Genomic DNA, 12,268 nt, shown 5'->3' on the forward strand with positions numbered 1-12,268 from the left:
CACTTTGTTTCTTGAAACAAAGTTGCAAAACAAGCCAGAACAAGCTGCTTCTAATCCAAATTCATGAAAATATTTTGGCAATAGGATAGAATAGTAATAAACACTAATTTGAGTTATGAGGGATGTAACACTAAAGAAAGTGCCTCCAAAAACTAGTCATTAAGTCCTTGCACCTAAATATTTCACACACCGCATATGATTCTGAAAATACTGACTGATTCACACAGCTATTTATTTATTATATACATTTTCTCTGTCATAGGCAACTGTCTCTTCTTTATTACAGCCATGACCTCAAATTCACTTTTTAAAAGAGAAAGACAGCAAAAAAATAAGGCTGTTAATTCGCTTCAGGACCAATCTACGTTCATGATCTAAGCATGCATTTTTTAATAACTAAGAAGTTGAATCAGACAAAAAATTGGTTAAAGACATGTGGCTATTCTAAAAAATGTTTACCATTTTCAAATTTATTCCACTGTGAAATTATTTATTTTTAAGTATCGATTAATTATTTTTATAAGGCTGTCAAAATGTCTAATGTAGCAACCAGCTGTATTGAATGATTGAACCAAGAATTATTTTTTCCATTGCTACTTGATAAATATAACCCTCCATATTAAAGCACATTGGCAAGATGATTTTTAGAAAGCAATCCCAATTTTCATATGTAGGGATTTGCCACCATATTCAGGCAGTTACCATTTAGGAAACATAAACACAGCTGCACTAAATAGACCACCTAACAATTAAAAAAAAAAAAAAAAAAAAACTCCCTCTCCATCGCCACCAATGCCAAAACCTAAATACACCATAATTTACTTTTTTTTTTTTACTATTTCATTCAAAATGTAGCACCCTTAGCCCAAGGTTGTAAGGTTTCTAGGATGAGACTTATCAAAGACTTATTTCATTCCCTGAAAACCAATAAAGTTCCTGCAACATTAATCTCTTTTAAAATCAAGTAGCAACAAAAGAAAGTTCCTTCAACTTCTACTTTGAGCTTTGTTTATTAAAAAAGACTGATGAATTCTTAGTTTCATTGAAGTATATTTTTCTGGAAGAAAACTTAGAATGTTTGCACACATTTCACAGTGTGAGTTGCTTATAACTTAGGATAAGTGTCTGTCAATGGTTCTTAAGGAAATCTGCAATTACACTCTATCTAACATTAAGTTTTCAGGAAATTAATCTAACAACAATATGTGATTGTAGAGCCACTTAAAAAGTATGCTGCTTTTTTCCTCCTGTTAGAATTAATGTGGGCAGTTGTAGTCATCATTTTTGGGCTGTTCTATTTTACCTGGAGATAATAATGATGACAGTAATATATACACAGAGAGTTAGAAAGTCTTGCTATGTTTATACAGTAGAGGGCAGGGCTTTTGATCAACCATCAGAGAACTATTTCTAGGTGAGTATTTATTATTTGTCAAAGCGGTTCAGGAAAACTGCTTTGTGCATTAATTTATGGTGGCAAACACCTCTCCACTCACCCTTTTGTCCTCTCAGCCTCGGATTTTTTTTTTTTTTTTTTAATTTCATTGGTGAGGCTCTTAAAATTCCCCAGAGACTACTAGGCAAAAATGAGCATAAAAAGGCTAAGACTTTGATCAAAAGCTGCTACAATCTATCCCCACCGCCCCTACCAAAAAAATAAAACCCAAGAAAAACAAATAATAAATGCTCTCCTTCAAATTCTTTAAAGACTAAAGTTGCAATGAAATGAATATAAGTGAACGTAATGAACCTTCAAGAGAATCAGCTATTTCAAATAACCTTAAAAACAGCAATGATGCTAAGGAAGGGAGCCTTCAGATGGAACTTTGGAAGAGGCAATTCTGCCTTGGTGACAGTAATGAAGCTTATGGGCCAAGGTATGTATATAAGCCTCAGGTCTTTTTTTTTTTAATTTTAATAAGCCACCTCCTCCCCATACTTTCCAACTGGTTTCTCCTCAATCCTACATGATAACCGAGTGTGATTAAAGACCTGCACGTAACAAGATTTAGGGTAGTCATCCAGATTTGCCTACGAATACCTCTGCTATCCAACAAAAAAGTCCCAGTCTAAGAGAAAACAGGCAGGGCCACTGGAGAAAAAAGACAAGGCTACCTATATCCTTAAATCTCTAGGACATCCACCACCCAGCTATGTAATATGCCAATGACAGAGATAAGCCACTAGAAATCATCAGATTAGTCTGTCTTAGAAACAATAGTGAGGAATACGCTGTCTATCTGATATTCTGCAACATCTGTACTCATGTTGATATTCTGCTGAGAAGTAGAGTTGGCATCTGTGACTACCTCACCATCATTGATAAAACCTTGCTTAACAACTGGACTCACTGACAAGAATGCCAAGTTACATCACTGGCCTGAAGCAAGCCCTCTGCAGAAGAAGTTAACAGAAAGAACGCTTGTGTAATTTAAAAAATGAACAAACTCCTGCAAATATATGAAGTTGAAAATAACTTTTTTTTTTTAACTTTATGACTAATAGGATAATATGGCTGTTTAGCAAATATGACTAAGATGTGGTTGGAACTGTGAACCCAAAGAAGGGTGTAGAGGGAGGCCTCAAGATAACTGGAACATTCAAGGCTAGGAAGAAAGGGGAGAGTGATTTAGAGGAAGAAGGATTGGTCAGAAGCAAAAATGCATAGTTCTAGCAGAAACCCAGGGGAGAGGAGTCTGAGGAACGATTACTCAAAAACATCAAACGCCACACATTTGAACTGGACAGGAGGGTGCGAGGACTCAGGGTTTGGGTAGATTATTTTTAAGATAAAAGAGCTCTGACTATGTTTTGGGCCTTCACTTTCCTCATCTAAAAAATAAGTTTGGCCGAAGTGACATGGAGGTGGGAAGAGGAGAGTAGGGCTGAAGAGGAAAGATTATAATATTTAAAGGATATTTTGTTCCAAAATTCTAAGTCATAATTCATGCTAGATCTGTAGGTTAGGGATTGGTATACCCAGAAGGTTTCAGATGAAGGAAATATGTACTCCAAATCCAGACTCTCTTTTCTTTCAGTATATGTATGCTTAGAGCTCTCTGCAAATTACAGCTACTGTCTTGTGGCACTTAAAATAACAACGTCATCTTTAATACCCACCAAAAAACGCTTACACAGTCTCTTAAAAAGCTATAGAGTGACCAAGAAGCCTGTCAAAATCTTCCCCATAAAGCCCTTTTAAAAATAATCTTAAGGAAGATGTCCTTTTTTCTTCTGATTTACTTTATAGGTAATTAATTTATAGTTGATTAAATAAAATGCTTATTTAATTTCTCGAACATTTTAGAGTTTAAGAAGTTGGGGTGGGAATACAGCCCCTGTTATAGCATTTCTATGGGAACTCAGTTTCCATTGACAGTTTGACCTCGGGGACATTTGTCAGGACTTTTGAAAGTGGCTGTCAGTCCTGGTGTCTGCTTTAACAAGCTAGGCATACTTTGTAATGTATTCACATCAAATGTCAGTGGAGAAAGTAATTTTTCCTAGAATGTGCAGAACTTCATTTAGTCCATTTAACCTGACTTTAAAAAGACATTTTATGAAAAATAAATTATAAAAATAGTCTTGTAAAAAACCTCCTCCATTTCACAGATGGGTCGCTGAAGGGAGGGAAGGTGCAAAAACAAAAACGAAAACAAAAAAAAAAAACCAACAAGACCAATAAGATCCTGCATTAATGGGGATCTCATAGAGTTCCTGGAAATTAGAGCCTGACTATGAAAAAATGAGTGTGGCACAATTTTCTAAGCCTTGTTGAAAAAAATATGGACGAGCTCTTATGCTTTAAAAAAGAAAAGGCAGAAAACACAGTATTCCCCTAACTAGACAAAGAAGGTAGGACCCTGAAGGAGGCTTAAGAATCTCTGATTTCACAGAGGGGAAACTGAGGTCCTTCAAGATGCAGTGATTTACTTGGTGGCGGAGAGAAGAAAAGGAAGTCTTAGAACCATTCTCACTACCTGATGTCTCCTATTTAACTGTTAGCTAAAGGAAACATACAACACCATAGATCTAATTCTGCAATGATGACTTTTCCTTTAGTAGAGAAACATCTGTGACAAACAAAAAGCAATGTTTTTTAAATTCAATTTTTGGGTAGATATTTCAGTGTGTTACATAATCGGCTAGGCTGTGTTTTTTGTGTCACATCTATGCTTAAAATTTCCCAAGTGCCTGAAGTTGTGAGAAACATCAGTTCTAACCATATGGTCAGATAATGCACACACAAAAAAACATACCAGCATTAAAAAAGCAGTGGTTTCCAAGAGAATTTGGCTGCTCAATGAATGCTCATTCAAGTAAACCCTATTTCTCCATTTGTCCTAAAATAAACAATATTCTACATGGCTATATAAGGATTTAAAGAGAGAAATGAAAAAGAATTGCTTCAAGACAGGCAGATAATACCGAAATTAAACAAACATATTAACATTTGAGTATCTGGGCCTTCACTTTTAACCCACTAAGAAATGTCACTGGTATAAGTAAGTATTCTTTGGACTAGAAGCAAAAAGCTTCTTTTAAACTCATATATGTCTTTAAAAATAAACTTTACGTCAAGTTTACTTTTATCTTTACTTCTTTGTTTTTTTTCCCTTCTCACTTTTGTTCTCCTTAAACAGAAAACATGAGATATGGCTTTGGAAAATAATTTCAATTCAATTTCTATTCTGAAAGGTTAGATTAAGTTAGAGTTCAAGATTTCAATATAACTGCTCAGAGTATCCAAAAAACATTCACAAAGGATAGATATATATTTGAGGGCTGGTGTAAGAGAAATGTTTATTTCTGGAAAACACTTACAAGGAGGTAAAGAAATTATTTTGCTTCCCATAAAAAGTTTCTAGCAATTAATTTCTCTGTCCAATTGCCTTAGGGGAAAAATGGAGATTGAAACACACACATCAAAAGCTCTTGTAATTATTTACATCATGTTCCTAATAAACTTGAATTCCATCTCTGTTTACCCTACAAAATATTCTGACATGCTACTTCTGCAGCTATGTTTTTTTGTTTTTTTGTATATAATAAAAAATAATTTTTCTACCTGACTGGTTTCTGAATGCATGACTCTGGGAAATGTCAAATGTCTTTCTTTAGTTCCAGTCAAATTAGTCCCCCCTACCACCCCCCCCCAAAGCTGCCTTGAACATGTTAAACACCAGGCTATGACCTTAAACTCTAAAATAATATTTCTAGTGTCTGTGCAAAAGCCTGCCCTCACATACACCTTTCGACTAATTACTGCAGTGTAATGTTGCCAGTGAACCACTGTAATTACACTTGGAGAAAAGTATGGTCTTGTTCTTTCCTAGCTAATGAAAATGATAACCTTTCCATTTTGATTCATCATTCACAACAGGCAGAGCATGCGATGCTGGGTCTCCAGGGTATACAGTAATTTTCCTGACTGTTTATGCACACTTCTGTTTTCTGGCCCTGCAGAAGCTGGAATTAAAGAACCAGGCATACTTATGCTAAAAACAGTCAACAGTAATAATAGCAATAACATTAAAATTTAATATCATCCTTACTCCACAATGCCATTCTATAATGAAATAGGGCCATGACACAGGAATGTGTGTCAAAAATGATGCTAGCATAGAAAACAAGTAATGAGACTCACGGTCCGTTGTATTCAAAATGCTTGCCATTAGTTTATCAGTCTACTTAAGGATTCTTGAGAGTACATGTTGGACAGTTTATTGTCAAAGGGACTGGACTTGTATCTGACTTTTAAACAATGACAGAAAATACATTCTATTAGATTTTTAAAAAACAGAATCTTCTATGTGAAAGAACACATTCTTTAGCTCATTATTAATAGGATTAAATATGTTCAAAAGAGAAAGAATGTCCCTTTGAGGTAGAATATCCATACCTTTACGAATTTAACCTATGTATATCTATTAATTGCCAGGAGTATCTGAGTGCCCTATTATTCCTTTCTCATATTTCAGAAATAACCTAAACATGAAGGAAAACTGAAAAATAATTTGGCTTTTTGAAAGTCCTCCCTCCCAAAGCCCGGATACAGGATCCAAAGACCAGACAGAAGGTGGTTCAGTTGAATCAATTCAGACAATGACATTTCTGCTACAACAGCCCCGTGTGCTGTTTTCTTCAACTGCCGGCTGTTTTTTTTCTAGCCATGTGCCCGTCCCAGTAAGAGAAAGACAACCCAAAGGAGTCTCTTCCCAGTAAATCCCATTCTTAATAACAAAGCTATTTCATCTGCTGGTTGAGAGCCAACAGTAATAGTACAGTAATGATGCTTTATTGATCTAGTTAAAAGAATTCTCAACAGCAAATAGTTACGTGACAAATGCCGACCTGATTCCTTTTCAGCATCGGAGATCTATACTTGAGTGCTGACTGAACCTCCAATTTAAAACACAGCCAAATCTTAACCATTTTTGGTATTCTAGAACATTCTAAGGTGTTCCCTACAATGCTTTTGTGGTAAGAACACATAAAATCTACTCTCTCTTAACAAACTGAAACAAGTTGTCCTTCCTTATCACAGACCTGGCACAAGCATGTTAAATCTATTTTTCCCACACCAGACAAACTCTACAATGCCTAGGCACTACAGGAAAGCACTCAACAGTTAAAACTATCTAAAGTCTTATGGCCAGATGCCCTAGTGGCATCTATCCATGAGATCCTATCAACTGGATGGCTAAGTGGGGCCAATATAGGACTATGTGGGCAGAAATTTTTTTTTTTTAATTAAAAATTCAATTCTAAGATTGAAGAATGATCCCCATCACTTCCACCTTCCTATCTTTTTTCATTGGTCTCTATCAGTCATTATGCAGTTAGTCTGGGCTAATCTTTGATGAACTTCTCAAAAAGGAACAAAGGTTAACTACACTTATAGCTCAGAACTACTGAATAGACTGCGTTCTTGGAAAGTGTCTTTAGGGCTTTTGTTTCACTGACGATACATTAAATGAGCCAGAAATGAGAAAGATAGATGACCAAGTTTTAGAGATTCAGTGTTGATGTAATCTAGTAAGGTACAGTAATTACCAACCAACTCTCCTTATACCTCTGCTCAAAGCCCTCATTCCAAAAGCACTGAGCAATGATTACTGAGAGCCAGGTAACTTCAGTCTCCTACCCTACTGTATACTTCATCAAAACAGTGTAAGACTCCAAATTCAAAGAAAGATTCAGACATTTTGAGAAAAAAAGGTGTGGGTATGGTATGCGTGATACCTTCCAATTTTCTTTGCCATGAAAGAGGTTCCTTTTCAAATATTAAATTACAGGAGAGGATGGAAAAGTTCTAGCTCACCTAGCTTCTAAATATGAATTTTTAGAATCATAAATTCAGAGCTGGCACTGGAGGAATGCACCAGATCGTTTAGCGGAACCCTTCATTTTACAGATGAGAAGACTAAGGTTCATGAGAGATTAAGTGATGTAGTCAAAGTCATACAGTTGGTAATATTTCTCCATACATTAAAAATGGATTTTATCCTGACAATTGTTTTTAGCAAATGAATTAATGATTCACTCTAAACCTGCACCATCCAGCACAGTAGCCATTAGCCACATGTGGCAAATCCCAACTGAGATGTGCTTTACAATATACCCCAGTACAAAATACACACTGGATTTCAAAATCTTAACACGAATACAATGCAAACTATTTCATTAATTTCATATTGATTACATGTTGAAATATTTTTGATATATTGGGTTAAATAAAATATATTAAAATTTCACCTGTTTTTTACGTTTTTAGTGCAGCTACCAGAAAATTTAAAATAATATCTGTGGTTCACACTATATTTCTATTGGACAGGGCTGCTCTAAAACATTATTGTCTGGTTTTAAGGATTTAACAGAAATCCCCTATTTTACTATTTAGGAAGGACAATATTTGTCATCAAAAAAAAATTTTTTTTTTAACTCACCACAAACACTCTTAATTGCAGTAATCATGTAAATGCAATACTTAAATTTCTGGAAAGAATACATACATATCTATAAATTGTAAAGGTAGGAATTATGAATTACTAAATTTTCCTTTTTGACCTCTAAATTATTCTTGCTTCCATCTTTCTGGTTGACCACAGCTTCCCCGAAAGCTAAACCATGATCAACACGCTCATTGTTTTCAGAGAAATCCAGGCATCCAAGGAGAGGACATCTAAATTTTCCAATCTGTCATTTCCCACTTTGTGTAGCTGCAAAAGCGACTATGTAAAAAACAATGGCATTTGGATGAAAAAGGCAGCAATTGATCATTCTCAAATTTGTTTTTTAAAAAGCCAAAAAAGAATGTCCAAAATACATACCACCTTTGGTAAGATAAATCTTTCGTTATGAACCCTGATACCAAAGAACGCAGCATAGATGTGAGCAATAAATAACATGTGCAGTACACACCACCATCTTTTAACCATTTGCCAGTTGAGATTGAGGCTGAGGAAGCAGAAAGGATTAAGCTGAAATCAAAGACAGCCAAGCTCTAATGGTGTCTAATTAGCATAACAAAAAACACTGCCACAATCTTTCAGCAGAGGACAACACGTCTCATTAAAGAAGACTGAATAACAATTATTCTTTCCTGCTCCCCTCCACCCTCACCCCCACACATCTTGGCTTAGCTCTGGGAGACCCAGAGAGCTCAGCTTGAGAGCTTCTGCTTTATTGGCCTGGCATTCAGGCTGCAGGGGAAAGAGCCCACTTGTATTACTGTGCACCTGCATCTCAATGCTTTATCCCGATTTCCTCCCCTGCTGTGAAAATGTAGCTTCTTCAAGCACATACAAGTCCTGCCACTCAGTTTAGAGGTATATAATATTGAGAATCTGCAAGGATGACCTAAAAAAAAAATAAATACTAGTTCCCCTGAAAATGTCCTTATTTGAAAGAGAATTGATCTACTTGTTTCTCTTCATCTATTCTGTTTTTCTCCTTAAATATTACTTCTGTCTCAGAGTTAATGAGGCTAAATTGAAATTCTACCAGATTTTATTGCAAATTGTAATTAGCTGTGAGCACGCACGCATGCACGCACGCACACATGCATGCACAGAAACACCCACATTTACACATACACATATGCGATTTAAATGGGAGGAGTCTGGTTCAGACCTATCTTCTCTATTTCCTCTTGATGACAGACAACTGAGAAAATATACGAAACCCAACACCAGAAAATTGAGGTTGCAGGTGAACACGTGGGTGGCCTTTGTATAAATTTAAACCAAAAATAAGAGTCTAGTTAAAGCAAGAATAAAAAAAATATATTCTTCCAGGGTGATTACTAAGAAAGAAGAAAACTTCAAGTGATCCTATGTACTTTTTCATATCAATCTCCTTTGGGGGAAGGATTGTGTGGAAAGGGGAGAGAAAAGGACGTAGTTATTCAATCCAAACAACTTCCAAATGTGAGTGGAATTTTTTGATCAGTAACTCCTTTCAAAAGGAATCTGGTTATGAGGGCAGCTTTGATTTTTTTTCAATGGCCTCTCCTGCCAAACACAACATTACATAGTCTACTTAAACCTGAACACTGCCATGTCTACAAGTTGCTCTAGGAAAATATGTTTATCACAGATGTAGACAGGAACCTCTGCAATTGTTACTGAAACTAAATAGCAGAAACGGAGCCAACCCACTGAGTAGCTAGGAAAACCTACTGAACCTATTTAGCAAGTCTGGATTTTCCAAACTGCTGTAAAGTTACTGTAGTCAGGAACTTAGAGAACTTGAGAATAGTCAAGTCTTTAAATCGTAGGCTAGAGACCTGAGGTGGGACATTTTAATGCTTTACACGCTCTGCATGCGGCAGTATGTAATTAAAATAAAACTTGGGACGTCACCTAAACCCTAAAAGACTCTTCTCTACATAGTGACTTACTCAGCATTCAAGAGCCAGCTGGTTTCTGCCTTCCATCCTAAAAGCAGAGTGGATTTTTTAAAAAATCCTCTCTCCTACTGAATTTCTTCTACTTTATAGATAGATCACATTGTAATTTTTTTTTTTTTACTTCTTGACTATTTCCACCTTAAAGTTCTGCCAAAAAGTAGTATTAAAATTTAATACATTATTATGAATTCTACAGTGCTTTATATTTTAAAGGCCAATAATTTTGTATTTTAATCTCTAGTCAGTGATAGATCTCTCAATCTATGGCCTTATGTCTTACACAAGGTTTTTTGGTACACTCGTACAATTTGCTTCCCTTTTAAGACAGGACCTCAGCTGACAGGATCAGAGCTTGAAGATCAATAATTGGGGAGCCGAGAAGCCTTTAGTTCACTGTCGGCCACTAACTAACTGGCTGTTTGACTCCCAGCAAAGCATTTTACTTTGGGCCTAGCATCCTCATCCAAAAAAACAAAAAACAAAAAAAAAGAGGAAGGAGTTGAAAGTCCACTTCAGGCTCACATATTCTGTGTTTCCAAGAGTTCCACTGGGGAGGTAGGACTAGCAAGGTGTCCTGCAGTGCACACTAAGGGCCCACAGTGGAAAGGGAGGTCCCACTGGCCGTGGCTATGGTAACAGTAGCGGTAGCAACAGCAGTGGCAGTAGTGTCCCATGGACAGAGCCAGTGGCTGGCCCTGACGGCTTGTCACTTGTCTCATCACCACTGTTCTTTCTGCTTTTTACTTCCAGAGTTGACACACAGTCTGGGATTAATGATTGCCAAAGGCAAGGATGAATGAATGAATGAAGAGGAGCAACATTGGGGGATTCAGTTTATCTGCCTGAAAGAAATAATTAAAATAATTAACCAGGCTTGAATCTTGAGTTGTCTTTGGATTACCACCTTAGCTTTTGGGAGTCAGGGTATGTGCTGGAAAAGTATGATTACTCTTGGTAACACATCAGTAACACTACTATTGCCAGGAGTAAATACCAAAATTTCATGCATCTCCCATTTACTACCAGAAGATACCTCCGTGAGCTGAAACACATTCATGAGTTCAACATTACTACTGGATATCTTGATTCAAGTAGTCAGGAGAAAATTTTAATTTTAAGTAGAAAACTGTCTTGGGGCTCTATCCAATTACTGCTTCAGAACAGGAATAACTTTTAGAAAGCAACGCTGTATGGATAAGTGCAGAGACAGGACCGTTGCTAAACAGCTAACAAAGTAGAATGCTGGGGGTGGAATTGTGGCTCTGACCCTAAGGGACACAGTCAGCAGTCTTGCTGGGCTGGCTGTCCTCCCCTTGGGGAATCTTGCCTGAAAAGCAGAGATAACTCTCTTGCTCCCTTTTTAAAGCCATGACTCAAAAGGATTTCAGAGAAGTAAGACAAAGCATATTTAATTCGGAGAAAGGAGGGAAATTGTCCAATATTGATAAATCTACAATTCATTTTTGCAGTACCTATTGGAAAGATGAATTATGATGGGGGAAAAAAAACCCTAAGCAGCTTCTTGTCATTTCTAAAACATGATCTTATGCCTGCCTGAAAGAGTTAAGGCTCTATAAATATTCATCATTCTTCTTTCAAAAGGATAAGAAAAATTCCTTTTGCATATATGAATTTCAGATTGCTAAGCAAACATTAGGGTATGGTCAGGGTCCCATCATCTTACTGAGGATATGGTAATAGTGTGTGTATGTGTTTTTTTTTTTTTAACTTGCTTATAGGTGATAAAAAAAAAAAACTCTACGGATTTTGATTTTATACTTAGGCATGCACAGAACCAAGAACAGTTACTGCTTTTGTAAGCATATGGATGAGATGACAGGAATACCATTAAAGGCTTACAGTGGGATCAGGGTGAAAGATTCATTAAAAGTGATAAATAGGATATGCTTTCTTAATGTTTTGCAATTGCATATTCAATACAGCAGGCCAGTGACTATGCATTTTAACTGTATTTTTTAAAGCGCTGCTGATTTTAATTACAGATTAAACAGTTATTTGTAAATGAATACCTCTTCATTAACATATCAGAATCATACTAAACAACAATTCTCTGTTACTAAAAAGTACATAGGATAGTGGGAAGTCTAAGAACAGTACATGTACATGGCACTATAGCAGGGCAATGTGCCCTCTTTACCCTGAGCAAGCTGATACCTTAAAATATTTTAAGGAAAATAACCTAGATGAAAGCTCATAAGATTTCAAACTCTATGAGATCAGAAATTTTGTTTCTTTTATTTTCAGCTATATCCCTAGTGCTGAACACCACGCCTGGCTCATAGTAGGTTCTCAATAAATATCTGCTGAATAAGTGAATGAAAGAACGAGCTCTTT

General features: G+C 36.3%; 1 protein-coding gene across 11 annotated transcripts in view; it reads right to left on the reverse strand.

Moving 5' to 3' along the window:
• CDKAL1 (CDKAL1 threonylcarbamoyladenosine tRNA methylthiotransferase) overlaps positions 1–12,268 on the reverse strand; it is a 566,460-nt gene that overhangs the window by 34,630 nt on the left and 519,562 nt on the right. The window lies entirely within an intron of this gene.

This window comes from Pteropus medius, unplaced genomic scaffold (assembly GCF_902729225.1).
Source record: "Pteropus medius unplaced genomic scaffold, Ma_sr-lr_union100, whole genome shotgun sequence".
In the NCBI taxonomy this organism is placed as follows: domain Eukaryota; kingdom Metazoa; phylum Chordata; class Mammalia; order Chiroptera; family Pteropodidae; genus Pteropus; species Pteropus medius.